Raw genomic sequence first — 20,658 nt, 5'->3', positions numbered from 1 at the left:
TATACCAACACTGAAGGGGAAAGATACAGTAAAATAAAAATATACAGTAATGGAAAGAGTTTAGAAAACTAGTGACTGCTGAGTAGATAAGACACTTGCAGGAAACATTTTAGAATACCCCAGTGGCAGCATTACACTATTCCATACATGAAATGTTGCAAAGTCTGTCATAGGTGAAAGACAAGGAAAAATGAAGAGTAAAATGCATTTTAAAATCCCAACAAAGCTCTTTTGTTTACCTTAGCTATTTCAAGAGGCCTTGAGATCACAAGTGAAGTATCCTACCACATGAAAAACAAAGATTTTCAATGAAAATGTTGCAAAATGGGAAGAGATTTTTAATTATTTGGCTCAGTAGCCTTGCAAACTGACTTCTGGTGAAATTTTGGCAGAATGAATACCATTAGATGAAACTTCTAACTCCACCCTGACTAGCCCAGCTGCAATATTGTCTCTGGATATGAGAAATCCCTCTCTTGCATACCCTTTTCTGGATTTGTATATTTACATTAAGAGGTATTTCCTTCTCTCAGGGAAGCCATATTTTAACTAAGACAAGCAAGAGACCCTCCTGGAGGAATTATTAGGCAGCCCAGGACAGGATGAGAAGCTCAGTCTGAACACACCATGGATCACTAGAAATCAGAGGACAAGCAGAGAGCAATCATGTGGCTTGTGGGATGTTCCTCCCCAGGGTTGGTTTGATGAGCCACAGATATCAGAGCCCACTTGATTTTAAGAAAACAACACCCCCTTAGCAATGTGCTTTCAGTGACAGTTTCCCATGTCTCAGCTGATGACTACAGGTTTATGTCTCTTCACTGGGTTTTGTTCCAATCATGCAGTAAGGAAATCTGCATGGACAGTCCTGCTGCATTCACCTTGCAGCTCCCCCCTGCCCATTTCCCAGTGTGAACAAAGCCAGACAGCAGCCAAGAGCAACTTGTGCTTTGTCCCATCACTCACTTCTCCATCTCTGGAGCTGCTAGAAGACAAGCCTTTTCACCAGTGGAGATGGTTTCCTGCTGCTTTCTACTACTGAAGAGTTATCTGAACTTTCTCAAAAATGGCATACAAATAGATCTGAAGAGAACAAACATAAATTTTGCATTCTGCAAGTTCCTTCAGACACTAAGTTTCTATTTTGAAGGTAGGATGATCTCAGTTGCAATGAGACAAATGCAGTAAGACACCTTACAAGGTATCTCACTGAGGCAAGCAAGATATGTCTGTGACACACAGAAAAGTTATTTCCCTGTGCTGAAATTGTTTTAATTCTTATGGAGGGCAGAAAGGTACTTGCTCAGAGTTTGGCCTGTAAGTGATTGAAGTATAAGCCCTGCATTCACTTCACTTTTAAGCATGTAGCTAAATAAAGGCTTGGGATGATTGATACAAGGACAGTCATATTGCAGCTTAAAGCTATTCAGTGGGAAATTGAAATCAAATGCAGTAGCAGAACAATCTGTCAAGGAAAACTTGTTTCACTGAGCAGCAGAACCCACTTAAAAGTATATAACTCACAACCATACGAAAAAAATTACATTTTCATTTCTTTCGTTCTTTATGGTAAGAATATGGGATCCAATGTATAAGATCCATTATTGTAAATCAGAAAAAACTAAGAGTAAGAGGCAATGTCTATAGTTTACTCTGTATTTAAAATTGCTCTGCAGCTTTACCTTCTTCCCCAAGGCTTATCTGTCAGCCACATCTGTCTTAGTAAGAATGACATAATGGGAAATTGTTACAGGTTTGAAGAATTTGTAGAAGAATGACTGACTAAAGGATTAGTCATTGAGCTTCCTGCATTCCACAGATAATGACAACGTACTGTCTTTGTCACTAAAAATAAATTTTCAGGTTGTTGTATTAAATTCTATCAGGTGATTTGGAAGAAAGGGCAGGCTGCAAAACATACTTACAGCTTTTCACAAGAGCAGCAGAAACAGTTTGTCATTCAAAGTCAATGCTGTTGACTGCTGTGCAAGCCTTACAGGAGAGTCTGTAAATAAGTAATTTGGGTTGGAATTACTCAAGCTTACCCATGCAGAATAAAATACATAGTGTTCTGAGCTCCAGTGTGCCAATGTTGATCACTCAACACCATGAGGAACGTGACAGGATTCTATTTATCTTTTTTTTTATTAGAAAAAGGGTAGTTTTTACTCACATTTCCTGCTGGTTTCAATGGCAGTAGTTGAGAGAGGTTAAAACTCCTGCTCTTTGTGAGCCCTCACTTTAAAACTGTCATTTACAGAAGATCACATGGATTGCCCAGCAACTGGAATCCAAGGTGACAGTATTTAGAATTAGTAGGCAGGGCTGTTCAATGTGGCACCCTTTAGCAAGAGAATGGTTGGAGAGGCAGGTATGGTAATCTCCTTAGCTACTTCAACAAGAGCAGACAGGAACCATGGCTCAGAGACCTTAGCAAGTGACTGCCATTTCCTCCACCCCACATCACCCCTTTTCGTACATACTGTATTCCCACTTTCTTTTGGACCCAGTTTAGTAAATATAATTTGTGGCACTTATCTTGGGGCTAAATTCCCATCTTGGTCATATTAAACTACCATAGTGCCATACCCAAGGAGGAGCTCTCTGGATCCTGCTTTGAACCTCTCCTGATCCCTCCAGGCCTGCAATGCTCTGACAAGTCATCCATACATATATATCACACATAAGATCTCTCAAGCATGAACATATATTTCTCATGGATTTTCTTGTATTGATGAGCCTGTGTTTTCCTCGTGACACTTTGCCTGTCACTTTATGTTAAACATGAGTATTACATTTCTAGAGTGAGGAAGAAGTCTCCTGGGTAACGAGTATTTTTTCAGGAAGAGAAACATGTGTAGAAACATGCCAAGGATATCTTTGACTGTAAACTATCCCATTACTTTTTTTTATTGTATTATTTAATATCAGGGGGAAAAAAATCCCTTGGGGACTATAAACCATTAATTGTAGACCCATTAATATTGTGTTTCAAGGTGTCAGTCTAAAGCTGGCTGGAAGTCAAAGACATATTGATCCATGCTGTTGCATGATTAGCAACACACCACTTCTCAGCTTTTCCACTCCAAAATGTTCTTCTGTTGCTAAATATACACCTGTTTTTAGTGCAAGTTAGGAGGGGGAAAGTACTGTTTGGATGGAAAAAAGTGATACATTTTTTCCTTGCTGTGTCCTTCGGTTGTATAAAATGTACTAAATAAAAAGCATTAATGAGAAAAATACCTACTTGGAGATAACAGAAAAGTAGCTCACCAGAGTAAAACTATATGGCTATCATTTCACATTAATTCTTTGTTCAAAAAAAAAAAAAATGTAGTTGCTTGCCATTACATCCAGCATATATGACCAGGTCAATGAAATGTCTTCTCTGACTCCCTGGGGAAGGAACCAAACCTGGAGATGGGTAACACAGTTTGGTGGCCAGCACTGAGAGATCAGCAGCAACAGAAGTGGACTTGATTTAGAGATGGAAGAGAAATCCCTATTTCCCAGTCCTGGTATGCTGCCACTTAGGAAAGAGGTGTGCAACTCATTCGCACAGACTGTGGGAGACGTTGCTCTTAACATTTGCCCATTATTAATAGGTACTATTTTCTTAGCTGGGTAGATCACACTGCTGCATTGCCTTTGTATCAAAGGCACTAATAGTCTCTCTTAGTATGGTACCACCACCACACCCAAGAGCAATGAGGAAGAAATTTATCTGATCATCTGATGCAAGAGCAAAGAGGGAGAGGATGGAGACAGCACAGTTGTACAAAGCTCCCTGCCACCAGAATGAGAACAATACCTGTGACTTGAGCAGACAGCATGTGACAGCAGTGGCGGAACAAGCCCAGAACTGGCTATAGCATTCAAATCCTAACTCCTGGGAAACTGCAAGTTTTTGGAAAACATTTTCTTTTAAAAATTAGAATAAATATTTGATGAAAGCCCATAGCTGCACATAAACACTGACACTCTTCAAGGTGCTCAGCTACTGGGAAGCTCATACTGTGGCTTTTGTTATTCCTGATCTGAGACTGAACTCTGGATGACTGGGTGAGAACCCTTACTGATGGGCTGCTGCCTGGCTTTAATGAGCTCAACATCTCTCTCTTCCCATTACCTTTCAGTGGTGAATATGCAAAGAAAGGCATCAACGCGTACATCTATCATTCTTAATTTTTTCCATGGGCATCTTGTTCCAAGCACTAGCAGAAAATAGGATCTTTGATCTGATCCAGTAGAAACAGGTATGCATGTACTCCCTCGTTTCATCCTCCCTCTTTTCTCTATCACCCTCCTCTGAAGACCCAGTCCTCCATGAGAAGCCTTTTTCAAACATAACTTCAAGAATGTTGATATATTTCTCAAGAAAGTTTTCTTTTCATCAAATCAGCATTTTACGATGTTTAACACAACAGTAAGATTTCCTGTCTTAGCCTTAGTAAGAACTTTCTCTAAGGCAGAAGCTGACACCATTTATCTTGTCATGCAAATAAAGTCACATTGACTGTGCGTGCAAGTCTTTGAAGTCTGTCTCAGGCAGCAATGTTCCTCACATCTCACTACAGTCCATAAGAAGACTGCTGTATGTTTCAGCAGGCTTTGGTTTAGACTTTCTCTAGATAACTAGCAGGGTATGCCAGTGTAAGATATAAGATATACCTACTTACATTAAGAAACAAACATAGCCTGTTAAAATTCAAACCCAAACTGTATCTAGTGATTATCCTACTTTGACACTTGTGCAGCTCCCTTAAAGGGATCCAGCTTATTTCAAGAGTATTCCTAAGAAGACTGAGTCCTTGTTGCAACATTGAAAACAAAATAGATTTTGTTGATCATAGGAACTAAATGGGAAGGGTGGATAGAGATGGCAAGTCTGGACAGCACTGGACAGACTGCTGCCCACACCAGCCTGCCTCAGCATCTCCCCAGTTCGGAACAAGGAGGAAAGATAGAGTTGAGCTGTTATAGTTAAGATTCCTCCAGCCTTTTAGTGCAATGGATGGTGACAAAAGGGTTGTACGCAGACGCTTTGGTCCTGAAACACTTCCTCGAAACTGACTTTTTTCCAGTGACCCAGACAGACAAATGAAAAGATCAATTAATTACCCTATTATATTCTCCAGCGATCCAGAACCATGACCCTAGAAATTTCATCTGCTTGAACCTCACAACCAGCAAGTCCATGAATAACCACAGAAGGCAATTTCCTAGTATGTAGAACTGTCATTCTGACACCAGTGAAATTCCTAACAACTCCAGTGAAACTCTTTTTAGTTCCAGGCCATCAGGAATGATTGCACTGAAGGTAGTGACCACACTGAATGAACTCCTGTCACAGTCTCATTGGGTACCAAGTTGTACAGTGCATCCAGACCTGTATGGCTGATCAGTGCTCAGGGAATTCAGACTCCTCTGCCACACTGAACATGTGAGTTGCTTCTCACAAAGTGGACTCTGTCTGCATTCCAGTAAGAAGGCAGACAACTGCACTAAATAGGGCTGGAAGGGACTGCAAAGGATCACTACAACCATCCCCCTGCCCCAAGGCAAACTCAGCTCTACCTAACCATTTCTGACAGATGTTTGTCTAACCTGTTCTGAAAAACCTCAAACAACAGGCACCTTGTGGCCTCCTTAGGCAGTAAAAAGATTTTTTTTCTGATTTTCCAGAACTCAGCTCAACACATGTACCAACTTATTTAGAGTACAAAGATGAGGGGGATATCAACTTTTAATTGTGCCAATAGGATTTAACTTTTTTTTTTAATGAAAGTATGGATGGATACAAGAGTGACAACACAATATCTACACACATTTATATTGAAAGAGAAGGTGGCCTTCTAGAGATACTCACAAAGGAGTGCAGTCCAGCAGCTGGTCTGTTCTGAAATAACATCTGGACTAAGCCATTGTCCCTACACCAATGCTGCTGCAGTCAATTAAAAAGTACCTGTGATCCACCTGCATGCACACAAGTACATCAGTCCCCCTGTACTTTGCAGAATAACCTTCAGCTGCACCACCAGCAGGGCTTGCAGCCTCAATGCCTAAGAGTCCTGGTCTTGGGACAGATCATCAAGGTGTACCCAGTGTGATGTTCCCATACACACTCACTTGAGAAGTCACCAGAAATAATCAGTGCAGATGCCATTTCCATGGGATCTTCCATTCTCTGAGAGACAGAAGGGAGATAGTCACACCATGGTAGTTTAGTGGTTGCTTAAAAAAAAAAAAAAAAAAAAAAAAGAGGAAAAAGCAGGAAAAGAAGAAAAGCAGAAAAAAAGGATCTGACTCTGTAAGACCGTATTTCCCTGTCTAATATGGATGTGTGTATATGTACATTGATATGCACATCTTCTACAAAGTCAAGAGACAAGTCTCATAAAGTTCAGCTCCTGGCTTCAGCTTTTTCCGTGACTCCTAGCCTCTATTCCACTAAAGCATAGGTCCTATCTAATTTCAAGATCATTCCCTGAAAAAGTAGATTGTTCCTTGGCTAAAAGTTGGTCAAAAAGATAACATTCATTCTTTCCTGTGGCCTTTCCAGTGGCCTTTCTCTCCACCAGGAGAGTGGGTGCACACCGGCAGTGTTGAACACAATTAGACTTTCACCCTCCTCAAAATCAGCATGCCTTCAAGCTGTCTTCAAAATGACCCCAAGACAACTTGTAACTTATAATAATTGATTTTATTATGATTAGGCAGGCTCTTCTTAGGCAGAAGGTGAAAGATATGATGACTGAAAATCAAGTACTGACATTTGTAATGGAGAATACAGCCAAGTGGGAGAGAAAATCCTCTGTGATTGATTGACGGGCCTCATGCGGATGAAACACATGAGGAATCTACATCACTGCTCTTCTCCCTGGAAAAGCACAGGTAGGGAGACATAGCTGTGAGTTACTCCTGGGCAGAAGTGTGACTCCTGAGCTACATAATTCATCATGTAGATCTGTCTGCACAACACTGAATGCCCCAAAGTTTTCCCCTCACACATGGCTGCGAGTTGCTTTTGCAATATCAGTGACTTGAATATATGAGAGGAAAACTCTCAGCAAGAATTAGATTCAAGAGACTTGGGTCTTCCCAGGAATATGAAAGAGATGGCATTCAGGTCTTCATGGCCCACTGGAGTCAGTTAAAGGTCAGAAATAAAACGTTATTGATCTGTAGACTTTCTTGATACTTGGAGGGCACCATGACTTCAGCTCTTGAGTTCTTCTCACAACACAGGGATCATAAAGGGTCTTGCAGGTCACCAGCCCCACACTGTATGAAATCAGGAAAATGACTGGGAAAATTACTCTGCATTTTATTTGGATGCCATGGAATTTAAATAAATTACTAAGCATTTATAACTGAGGAAGCTCATGAAGGGTACAAGTGATTCTCACTACAGAAATACTAAATTGCATTCTGTGGCCTAAATTATATAGCCACTCAAATGATGAGATCTTAAGGTCCCATCTGATCTTACAGTCACTCAATCCTTGCTTTTCCCGTGTAGAAAAGTTATGTTTCTCTGTATCTGATTTCAGTTTTCCCTGTGTTCCTTAAACTATACCTCTAAAGACCTTCCTAAAACCTACACAGTTACCCTTTCTTCAAACAAGCACAGTCCATGCAATAAATTATATTATTCTATATTACGCACTAGAAAGGCTTGGTTTTGACATGCTGCCAAGAAAGCTTGTGAACACAAGTCCCTCTATCACTTTGATCATGAAAGATAAGTGGCTCCAGTTATTTGAAACTGTATTTGACAGGACGGAAGTAAGATAGGAAGTGAAATGTTAAACTCCACCATAAAGATTGGTGCTTGAGAAACATGTAAGTGAAGCAGAACAGAAGTGGATTTTCAAAAGGCAATACAGGACAAGCAGGGAAAGGGCTTTTATCAAAATTTTACCAAATATCCCTTTAAAAGTCTGTCTGTGGTGCATGTGAACTGTTAACTGTTGCCCTGATCAGAGCACCCTCACTAATTCTAGAAAGCCACTTGTTGGTCACAGCAGACAGCTTGTGTTTAGCAGCGCTAATCGGCATCAAAATGCTGGTGCAGCTTTATGAGCACCTTTTCACCCACATTCCTCCCTCACAGCAACTAAGTCCTTGAAGTCAGGAGAATTAGCTGTGATCAGGCTGGGGGAAATGAGAGGAGAATCAGCACTTGTCCCTTCAAGTGATAATCCTTGTAATAGTCTTTTCCTAACAGGAAAGCAAAAGCAACTGCCTGAAGGAGTTACCCCAACTACCAGCTGGACTTTGAACATTTTGCACACAAAGGAAAGCTTTGGAGAAACTACTTCGCTAGTGTATACTTATTTTAGTGAGATTTTCCTGACATTACTGAGCAACTCAATTTTGCTTCAGGCCAAAAGCATATTTATACAGATGAAAGACTAATAGCTTATCTAGCTATCCTGATGACTATTAGGATAGGGCTGATCAAGAGCAGAGGTTTTTTTTAATAATTGCAATTTTATTAAAAGATCCACAGAGCTGAGGAATTCTTTGTGGTTTTATCCTTGTGAAGTTTGCATTCAAAGTATTTTAGCAGCCAATATGCTAATGAGACAGAAGCAAGCATCATGATGATTGCTGTATCTGAAAGTAAACTGGATTAGTAGCCCAGGAAGCATTCATCTTCCCTCTAGCCAGGAGAAGATATATCTGAAGCGTTAATCACTTTAGGCCCCACTATTATTAATCCCGTCACCTGAGAGTGTAATCCAACGCTCTCTGCACCCTGCCATAGCCATTAGCACTTTCTGCACCCTGCTCTATGCTCCCCTGGATACTGTGGACAAGGACATACAGTATATAACCATGGAATAGTAAGTAAGAAGTACCCTTTTTTTTCTTTTTTCTTTTTTTTTTTCTTTCTCACAGAAACTGCCCCTTCATTTGGCTTTTTGATCCCACAATATCACTTGGCAAATGCAAACTGGTCCATCCATTTTTCATCAAAGGGCATACGACTTCAAACTACCTCACCCTTCCAGGGAGGAGGTGCAAGTGTGGGAACCTGCAGACCAGCTAATGTAGAGTAACCTGTTATCTCCAGGGACTTTTACTCTCATGCAGTTCTGCAGTACTGACCCCAGCCTGCTGGGAAATCCATTTTCAGCTCATGTATGACAATCAATGGCCTTTGGCCAGTTCTAACTAGGGATCTATGAACCAACCCTAAGCCTAAGCCACCAACCTTCCTACTATCGATGTGTCTAAGAAAATCACTTCCAGTTGATTGCCTTTTTTCCTCCTCTAATGAAAACCTGATTATTATTATTATTATTCCTTTGAAACCCTAGTTCACATCAACATTTTGCAATACGAAACCTGGAAAAACATATTAAAATGTCAAGAGCTGTTGTAGAAATCTCTGAGATAACATCAGTGACAGACACTGTTGCAGCAATCTGGCTGGCAGGCCAAATCAGAGGCTGATACATTGTCTGACCTGCTTTCACTCTCTCTTGCCAGTTCTGAGCAGATTCTGAAGAAGAAAGGAAAATAGGCTGTTCCCATCAAATTCTTCAAGAAGACAAAAAGAACTGGAAATGTGGTGGTACGTCTCAGAATGAGCACTTAAGAATTGTTGGACCTGGCCTAATGTTCATTTCTAGAGCAGAGTCACCAAACCCTATCTCCACTTAATCTTTGCACTGTTTCCTCACACTGACATCTCAAAACATTCTATTTCTCTTTCCCATGCTAGACGTCTTGCTCAGGGCGTAGGACTTGTCTTCTGGTCTGCGCTGGGAAGTCTGCATTCACCAGGTATATCACATTGTGTGGGGTGAGATAACCTGATGTATGGTATTAGAACCATAAGAAGTTTCAATTTGCTTTTGTAGCATTTAATAATAACGAGGGATATGCTAGCCATTCATCCCAGCTATGATGGGCAGCCAGACACCTGGGTCTCTTCTGTTTTCATTTACTACTACCATTTACTATTGAATGCCTGACTCTGTTCCCCTCCTGTCCAAAAATACCCAGTGATCTTTTCTTTTCCTTCCATAATTGGGCCATTACTAAGAGCTGAAAGCCTTCTCCTCCACAGCTCATTGATTCCTAGCTGCTTTCAAATTCGATCCAAAAGCAGAGCTGTCAGGTACTCTAAAGCAACAAGAGAGGCAGCATTCCCTTAAAGGAAGAGACAGAAGACCTCATCCTGTTCTTCCACAGCTGTTTAATTTAAACATTTTCCCTGAGCTCTTCTCAACCCCATGCTTGTAGTGTTGGAAATCTGGGCACTGCTGCTGCTGACACAGTGCTTGGGCTAACCCCAGGCACCAGTGCTCTTCAGTAACTCTTGAAACAGTGGTAAAGGTTCATCTTAGCACATTGTGGTGGTGACTGGAGCAATAGGGGTATTTTCACACAGATTAATCCAGCAACGCTACTGTATAACTATTTAAACTGCTCTCTGGATTGCAGTAACTGGTCAAACCTGTTCTAACAGCTTCTGGCTTTGAAAGCAAGCACAACTCCAGTGAAGCTGCTACTGGAGGGGATCTGATGTTTCAAATAGAAGATTTTTACACCAGTGGTACTTTCTCCAGGCAACTGTAAATTATTCTGGGGACAGGACAAAGTCCTACAGCTATCTCCTTAATTCAACCATCATTATTAGTTTGCAGTATTAGATGCTTTTTTTTTTTTTTTTCACCCTAGGACAACACATCAATTTAGGCAGAGGTCATATTTCCACCAGGTACTTTAACATAAGCTGTTAATGACTTGTGACTTCCTTATGCATTCAGGCAGAGAAGACTTGTTTCACACTAAGCAGGTAAGCAAAATTTAAACCAGCTTGTTCCAAAAAGGAGGGGCATTGACAGAAGCAGGATTAACATAATTTTATATAGCTAAGCTTGGGGGGGTGGGGGAAGCATGGGAGGAAAGTGAAAATACATTAAGAGCTTTCAGTGCTTACTTGAAAGACAAGACAAGCAGCTCACTTCTAAAATCCTAGAAAAATGTCAGTTAGGAAGTTTTTGGAACTACTTATAAATGTTGACCTAGAACATTTGTTTAATCTAACAAGGTTCTTGGCCCCCCTCTGGCTTGTATGGTTGGACTACAAGGCATTAATCATGTTAAAAGGAGAAATAAGTCATGAGAAGACCTTTTGGAATTTCTTGAGCCATCATTTGAATCTAATTTCACCTGCCTTTCCAGTTCAAGCAACAGTGCTACATGGATATATAAATAAGTCCTCCCTTTATGTAACAGCAGCTTCAGTTGGAGTGTAGGGGTGATGCAAATGAAAGCATTTCGTAACACTTTACGAGCACCTCACTTCGCTTGAACAGGGAGCAAAATGGTATTTGCAATCAAACTTAAATCCGGTTACAGTAATTAAAGAGATCTTTCAAATCTCCTCCTCAGTGGTAAGAGACTCTATTTGCTGGCTAATTAAAGACTGTGCCTTAAGCCCTTTCAGAATAGATATTAAAAAAAAAAAATAAAATTACTGGTTAGGCTTTACAAAAAGCAAAGATTTACATCAATCCACCGTGTGTGCCTATGTTTTGAAATGTATTCTTTCTTCTGATACAGCTGAGGGTGAGAAAGAAGACACACACCTCCTGACAGCTTGGGGGCCACAGCTGAGCTTACCAGGCCCCAAAGACCTACCTGGGATTGGCTGTGGATGATGATGCTGGCTCACCTGGGCTCTTGTGTGCCCTGATTGCATGGCAGGTCTCTCTATTATTTATGTGGCAGGGGACCCTGAGCAAACCCCAGGTATCTAGGGACATAATGTATGAAAGAGGAGGAATGACATTAATGGATAGATTAGCACAGCTGAAATATTAACACAACTCTATGGCTGTCAGATGGATTGAGAAAAAGTGCATACATGATATCTTTAGATGTCAGCATTATTTCATTTTGAACAAACTTCCCTATATTTCATTTCTAGCCATTGAGCTCAATAGTTTTAACAGTAAGGGTGGTCCAGCGGTGTTGATGCTATTTAGACCTCTGAAAGATCAGTATCTTTTTCTGTCCCACACCACAAAGTTCCTTTGTAATGTCTTGTTTTCAACGTGTAAGACAGTACAAATTACACCTTGCCTGGTTATTCCAGTGACTCCCTGGACCAAAGTGATCGCTCAGTAAAATTACCTCACATGCACAGGACTCTCAGCCCCTTTTTGCCAAGGCACAGTGTGGAGCCTCCCCTCATGGACCTTTTCCAAGTACAAATACATTAGAAAGCATCTGGGGTTTGGGATCCATTTTAGTGGGCATAAAACAGATATTAGAGCCAGAGGAATATATTTGGAGCTATCCTATCACTAACATGCAAAATCAATCTTTCCAAAGCAAAGATCTTTCAACATTTTGTTAATCCATCTAAAAGCAAGTTGTTGCAGAGCTGTTGTTGAACTGTCTGTGAGTTGTCACTCAGCTGGACAGAAGTGAATCCTCTTCTAGCTTCAAACCACCAAGAAGCAGCATGCACAGGTCAGTGCTTCATCTGGTACACTCTGACCCCCTACAGTGCTCAGTTCCTCAGACTTAGTGTCATGTTATCTATTCCCATATGATTTTCAGTCACTCCAGGCCATGAACAGAAAAGGTACAGTCTACGCACAGCATACTGTAGGGACATGCCAATTTCCCCCCCTTTACTGTTAAAAAGATTCTCCACCATCCACAAGTATGGGACCCCGTATGTGTGCTGTTATTTACTGCAAAATACAACATTTAATTTGATAATACTTCTCTTCCTTTCAGCCAGGATTAGAAATTATTCAGTTCTAGTGCAGATGTCTCTTCTGCCCTAAGCAGCTTCTTACACGGTGTTTGTCAGCATAAGACCCAGTGAATTGAAGTGGTGTGCTGAGCTCATGTGGGTGTTGCAAAGGACATCTGAGGGCAAGAGATGCTTTGTAGGTATACAACTGTTTTTATGCATGCCCACATGTACACAGTCTGCTATGCTTTGGTTTAAAGAAGCTGAGGAAACATGAGTATAAAGGCAGCTTAGTGGGTCTTTTATTCAAAGGAAGTTAATTTCACATTTTTCTAACAAACCCTTTCTTGCTTATTCCCTTGCTCACTTCAGTTTTCCCTCCCCATGAAAGACTTGTCCCCTGCACAGGAGGTCCTAACCTTCCTGTGGAAGTGCTGGGGAGGTGATGCAGACTCCAGGCCCCCAACCTTGCACCTGCAGAACTCAGTGATCTGACAGAAAAGCACTGCAGGAGCCAAACACCACAATGCAGCTGCATGGGGACAGCCTTCAGCTACTGTAAAAACCTACCAGTAGGCATGAAACCAGAATAAAACCTGATACAAAAACTTCTTAATTTGTTTTGTGTGCCTTAATCAGCTGCCTTTTGTTCATATGCTTAAATCTTGCTGAATATTTTGGTAGAGAGGCTGCATAAAAGGACCCTGCAGAGACAAGGGCAGCTTGTATGGTGGTATTCCTTAAGCTGGTTGTATTCATACTCGGGAACTAAGAACAAAATCACACTCTTGGCCTTTAGAGAGCCCCCTGTCTTGTTCCTGACTCCTACTATTTCATAGTAGTTTGCTTTTCCAGAAGACTTAGTCTCCTGTCTCCAATGGCTTGTACCTCTGCCTGTCTTCTGCATAGCTGTGGTTGTTAGGAAGTTTCTTTCTCTACCAGCCAGGTTAGCTTTTGAAATGCTCTGCCTCAGCCATCCCCACATACCTCCTTTCAGTTATTCTGCTTATTTAATCCTCCCATTGGACTCCTTTCTCATCCATAGCAGGGAAGTGTGACAGACAAGTAAATCTTCAGCTGTCGTCACTTCTGCCCTGGCAAGGAGAAGGACTGACAACCCAGTCTTTTCCCACGGCTGAGCAAACTAGAACCCATGGGCTACATGTTTGCCAGTAAATGAAACCACTAATCTGTTGTGCTTAACTGTTACAACAGGTCTAGGCATAAGTTCTGCCAGAGCAAATTCACATGCTCCTTAATATTACTGATTTATATATGTTATTGATTGATCAGCTGGTTCTGTTCTTGCAACAGGATGTTTTACCTCTTCGTTGCATGCTCTCCAACAGGAATGGTATGTCTCAGTTCACTGATCAAAAAAACTGATCACAGCCTACAAAACACAAACCCTGCTGTGGTTAAAGTCAGCAAAGTGCAATGCCGCACAGCTCGTCCTGTTTGTGTAAGTCACTCCAACGCCCAGCACCTATCAAGAGGTGGAAGTTGCTGACAAACATCACCTTTCATAAACCTTTTCTCATCCCACCACTTTCTCATCCCTATCTTTCTCCTCTGGGAAACAAGCAGCCTTTTTCCTTTGGTCCCAATTTCTCCCAAAAGGTATTTTTCCCAGCAGTGCCTAAAAATGTCCCATCTTCCCTCTGGAGCACATCACAGCTCACCATCATTTTCTGGTGGCCAAAATAGCAGAAGAGTTATTAAACCTCATCCTTTCATTATCCACAGGACAGAGCATACAGAGGTCACAAAGCATCCCCTTTGCACCATGCTGTGACACCCAACAGAGAATGTCACCAGGAACCAATCCTGACCAGAAAACATAGGGTTTTGTAATGCTACATTTTCACGGTGTGTAGACACTCCTATAGATTTAAAAAACATAGGGATTTGGGGAGAGAAATAGCAACATAAGAGGTTTTGAAGTTTCTCAAGCTAATAAAAACCAAATTTTAAATTATTTCAAATGCCAAATTCAACATTTCCAGAAAGCTGTAGATTGTTTCATTGGAGGCAGAGAGATTGCAATTCCTGAACATCTCCAGTGTGGCTGCTGAACAGAAGTCACCCTGTTGGGAAAACTGCAGAAAGACTGTGTATGACCAGAGGAAAGTGGGATTAGCTGTGCACTGATCAGATCCTCCTAGTAATTCTCCTTTGTAGCTAGAACACACATCACTGTCATCACATTTTTTAATTCAAATAGAAAGCCTGACCACCTAACAACTACTTTAAGCACATATTTTTAAGATCAGATATCCTGAAGAAATAATAGCTTTTTATTCGAAAATAGTTGGGATTTTTTTTCAGACCGCAGGGGACCAAAACAATAGGTGGATGGTTGTAGCTACAGTTCATGGAAAAGGGGAACAAAGATAAATCTGAGTCTTGAATCTGCAAAGGCTCTTACCTAGAAAATTCTCCTGTTCTGGAGATCTCCTTACCCACACAGACCTGTCTGAGAGAATGGTTGTGGATAATGACCACAGCCAAGGCAAATTCCACATTTTTCCTGTTGTTTTTATTTCATGTGAATTTGCCCTTTCCACTATAATGTCATTTCAGCAGATGATTTAAAAACAGAGAAATATTTGTCTGTTTTTAGAACACAGCTGAATTGAAAGATGTTGTCAGTGACTTGATGGGGGGAACATGGATGGACTGGACTCTTCAGAGCAGTGACCCATAACAAGAGGCAATGCACACAAAATTAAATAAAACAAATTCCCCTTAAGCATAAGGTAAATATTTTACTGCCAGGTTGGTAAAATACTGGCACAGGTTGCCAAAGAGGTGGTAGCATCTCCATCCTTGGAAATACTCAAACCTCACTGGACATAGTCCTGAACAGTCTGATATGGCTTAGCCTGCTGGGAGGTTGGACTGCACCCTCTCCAGGAGCCCCTTCCACCCTTGGCCCTTCTGGGATGGTGCTTGAATGTGCTGCATGGACACTGTTTTTCAGTTCTTCACACTAATAAACCCATTAAGTTATTATATGCACCATTTCCCAATTTCTGCATGTGCACGGGTCCTGGGCTGAAATCCTCTGTCCCTTGCTGCAGGCTCAGACACAAGCAGAGGCAAAGCATTTCCCTGAGCTGTGGCTGCTGGCTCAGGGTAACTGAGACTGATCATAAGCTGCTGTGGGAGAGACAGCCCTTAATCCTGACGACTTCAAGGAAACACTTCTGTGTCCAGAAAAGCAAAGATAATATTCTCAGGAAAGGCAGTTATGCCATAGCTGCCTGCTGCAGTGTTTCTTGCAACTGCTGTGAGGTATTCTGTAAGGAGCTAAGTCCACATAGGCTGCTGAACTAGAGTAACATTAGAGTAACATAGAGTAACCCTACCCCAGCCTGGTGGTAGCCGTCATCCCAAGACATGCTCAGTGGTAACAGCATCTTCACTGAGCACATCTCAACAGCACCAGCAAATAGGTGGATCACTAGTCAATATGGACACTAGAACAGAAAGACTTTTTAAGACTTCTACATCTAGTTCTTCTCAAATACCGTGAACTCTTGGAGTGGGCTGTCAAGATCACTAAACCGCTACTCTCTTCCTATTTATTTAGAGAACAAAAAGTAATGTCATAAAATCCTTGGCAAGCTGCTGGAAAGTATTTATTTTTTTAATTATTTTTTTAATGCACACACCACTTCCTAAACAGAAAATTTCAGAAAACTCATACTGTGTTTCTGCATTATATCCCATATAGAGACTAGTATAGCATAACTAAAAGAATGCTAAATAAATTCTAACAATGACAATCTAAAACTATTAAAATGGTACCATTTATATGCTCAGAAATATGGTTTACCAAGCCATCTTAGTTGCCGTCTGTTATGTTGTTCAGGCATCTTTAGAAGCAGGTAATCTCTTTTTGACATTCTTTTTGATGCTCTGAATAGAAAAATTAAATGGTTTGGCCATCCCTTAACCATTTATATCAGTACCCTGCAGTGTTCCATCATGAAATTGTTTCCTATTAGCAGGGGCCTCAATCCTGCAACTTACACATACCAACATTATGATCTGTGAACGAATACAGTGAACTCAACAGGAGTATTCAAGCTGTGTAAAGCTTACACACAGCCATACTCTCAAAGTAAAGATTGTATCTGAGATGAAAGGGGAAAGCTGAGGCATTTTGTAGGCCAGTTTTTAACCAGAACAGCCCAACAAAAATAGGGAAAAAAGCTCTCTCTATTTCACAGAACAAAATTAATCCTTTTTTTTTGCTATTCCAACTAAGTTAAAATTACTCATATGTTTTTATTTAAATATTCTTATTGAGGGCCTTCATTGTACAATTGTTTAAACAGCCAGCTAATTTACCTCTGAATTTATAAAGCCTGTATCAGAGTTTTAAATGTGGGGTTTTGTAAAGATAAATATTTTCCCTTCTTGTAACTTGCAACAAGGTACAAGAGCAGGAGAAATAAATCACTCATTTTTCCAAGAATCAAAGAAGCTACAAGGAGCGAGAAAACATTCCCGAGCATATTGGCGACCGTATTTCTAGTTATCTAAAGTTGAGCCTCAGCAAAGAGCCAGGATCCAAAGCCACGTCCCCAGTTTCTGGGGCTGTAATTACCTCTGAGCCATCTGTCCACCATGGCCAGCAATTACAGCAAGGCCGTTTCTCCCCACCTTCTGTCCATGGTCCTGGGCAAGCAAAGCCAAGCAGCAGCTCCACATGACCTTGAAGGAGGCAGAGGCTTGAGGTGAGTATGGTCTGCCCTTTCCTGAAAGCACGATGGACCACAGATAGTCACAGGCTTTCAACAAGAAAGTAGCATTTTATTATAGCATCAGATAAAATAGCTTTTAATTAGAAACATCCAAATGAGATTAACAAAATGAACATGCTTGGACAAAAATACCATGGTTCTGAACAGGAAGAGTGTGAGAGAATTTTTTTTCTTTTCTCTGCAGGCTTGCCTGATAATCCAGCAACTGTGAGCATTGAAGAAACCCCACAAAATCTCCACTAGGACCCCAGAAAACTCTTGGAGGCTTTGCTTTAGATCTGCTCCAACTGTATTTCTCAAGGCTTCACAGTCATCCCTTACACTATCAATGCCTCCATCCCTGCTACTCAGTCTGCACAACCAAAGCATCTGCCACAAGTGGCTGCTTTTTACCTAAGTGGATCTTTCTCCATCTTGCAGTGCCCACTTTGCTGTGATGCTGCAGCCAGTAGGATACAAGCAGGTGAGTTTCATGCCTGCTGCCACATGACTCTCTGAAAAAAGATGTCATGTTGTTATAGCAAAACAAACATCCATCACAAGGTGTGCAAACTACATCTGCAAAAAACACCAGGTGAGGAAAGACGTACTTATCCACTCTGTGGCAAAAGGGGTGATTTTTTCATCTGGCTAAGAGGCAGGGAGAAGGGGATTGTTTCAGCAACTCAAACAGAATTGCTGGAAATTAAAAGTAGCTAATACCTCCCAATATAAAATACCCCCAGAAACAGGAGGAGTGTTTGGACACCCATGACCAGGGCAAGGAGTCCCTGTGAGAGTGTCTGCATGTACACAAGTGTTCCAGAACCCCAGTTGCAGAATCAAAGATGAAAGGCAACTAAACAGAATTCAACGTGCATCAGCAATGATGACTAACTCTTTTAAACCTAACAAAACACTAGCTAACACAACACATCAGATCTTACCTTATGACATGTGTATTTTCAGGATTTTTGCAAAGTTAACCAGAAACAGCTAGATACAGGTCTGTGCCAAACAGGATTGTAAACAGCTAATAGCCACTGGTCATGTGGAAAAAGGGCTAAAGCTCTGCTATTCAGGTAAAGTGAGACAAAAACAGATATTCCATTGACTTATCAGGCCCTGAGAAACAGCCTCTGAACCCCATCTGATGGCAATGTGTAGGCAAATGACATCAAAAGGTTTTCTCCTCACTTGAAACACCTTCAAGATTCACTGCTCTGCCCATCTAACTGTATGGGCTGGGGCCAGGGGTCTAGAGGGAGTTTACACAGGAAGGGGCTGAAAGAGCAAAGGTGGTAGTGAAAGAAAGTAAAGGCTAAGCTGGCATGGAAATGAAAGCCAGATTAGTATCCTGTGTGCCCAGGGACACTTCCATCTACCCACTGACCTCTCGCTCAGCTGCTGCCCAAGCCAGCCATTCACTCTCAAGAGAAAATCTTCTTTGCCTGAGTCCCTTTATAGTGATGCCCAGGCTTTTCACTACTCTTCCCAGTATTTGCAGGACAAGACATTTCTGGATTTGGAACTGAAAAGAAGCTTATTATCTTTGAGATAAAAAGCCCAACCTGTGTCTTTTTGTCTTTTGCAGAATATCTCTCCACACTGGGAGGGAAGATGAGGGGGAGAACATTTTGTGTAAACATCTGTGTAAATACTTTGCTGCCAACAGCTTCCAGAACCTGTCTACTGCCTATCAGTGCTCTTTAACTAAATAGTAAACTATCTGTCTGAAAGAACTATTGTCCCTTGCCACTACAGAGAAAGCCAGGCTGCTTGTGTTTACCTTGTGGCAAGTCCTCCCTAATTCTGTTAGTCCTGAGAGACAATGTCTCTGTAAATAGTTTAACCACTTCTCAAGCCAATTAATATTGGGAACGGAATAATGAGTTTTCAGAGCCAGTCTTGCAAAGCAGCTGGACGTGGTTGACCAGCACAGTGCATACATTTGCTTGAGAAGGTACTGGGAAATCCAAGGAGGTTCTGCTGCGACTCCCATTGCATCCTTCAACAAATTCCCCCATGCACCAACTTCTCTAACCAAGGCTGGGATTAAATATTTTTGCTCTCACAAACCTGCTGTTTGAATGAAATGTGAGGAGATGCATTGAAATCTGATGGAAAGAGCTGCAGATTTTTGAAGTTATAGTTTGTGTTTGCGACTCTATACATACAAATTGGAAATAAGTAACAGTCAACCATAAACTTTGTGTCTGAATCAGAGTGCATGCTATGACACACGAATTCCACACAGTGATTACAAAATACCTTGTGAACTCCATCTAATACACAAGCTTTAAGTAATTTACTAAATGTCTGATAACATAAGAGTAGGATTAGGAGAAATCCTGGCAGAAATTCCAGTGGCTTTGCCTCCTTCACAGCTCCCCACCACTTCAGAGATAAAGATTATGGTTTCTAGGGTAACTAGACACACACACACAAAAAAAGGACACACTGTCTAACTTGGTTTCCTGAGATTGTCAGAGCATCTTTGGGCCAGAAGCATAGCCTAAACATGATTATGAAACAGATTTGTACTTTATTTAACCACATGTTTTTATTTGCCATCAAGCCTTACATACACTTTTTGTCTTAAGGGTGATTCTTGTAGTTAAACATACAGTGTCTAACAAATAGTGAGACATTAAAATTGGCAGACCTTTATTAAAAACACACAGAGTGCAAATGGTCCTGTCATGTATCGACCTGATACCACTGAGGGATATTTACTTTTCTTCATGGTGCATGCATACATAAATGTAAAGATTTAAACAAGCATGTTATTTTCCTGTGATATTTACGTTTCTGTAAATTTCTGTATGGTTTATATGCACACACATACAGAGATGATAGACCAGATTACCATTTCAGATCATGGCCTTTCACACTGTGTTGGGTAGGAGTGGCAGGGTTTTGGTAGCAGAAGAGCCACAAAGAGAGGGGTCCTGTGAGAAGATCCTGGAAACTCCCACAGATCCAAAATCTGGAGCTGCTTCTGGCCAAGGCCAAGGCCATCAGGGATGCTGGATACACCTCTGTAACTAACATATTCAAGAGAGGGGAAGGAAACTATAGGATCTTCAGGAAAGAAGAGAGGGGGAAGTGGGACCAATACCTGGACAGAGACACCATGGTCAGTGAGGAAGGAGGGGAGGAGGTGCCCAA

The sequence above is a fragment of the Heliangelus exortis genome, chromosome Z (assembly GCF_036169615.1).
Source record: "Heliangelus exortis chromosome Z, bHelExo1.hap1, whole genome shotgun sequence".
Taxonomy (NCBI): domain Eukaryota; kingdom Metazoa; phylum Chordata; class Aves; order Apodiformes; family Trochilidae; genus Heliangelus; species Heliangelus exortis.
Note: the sequence above shows the minus strand (reverse complement) of the source record.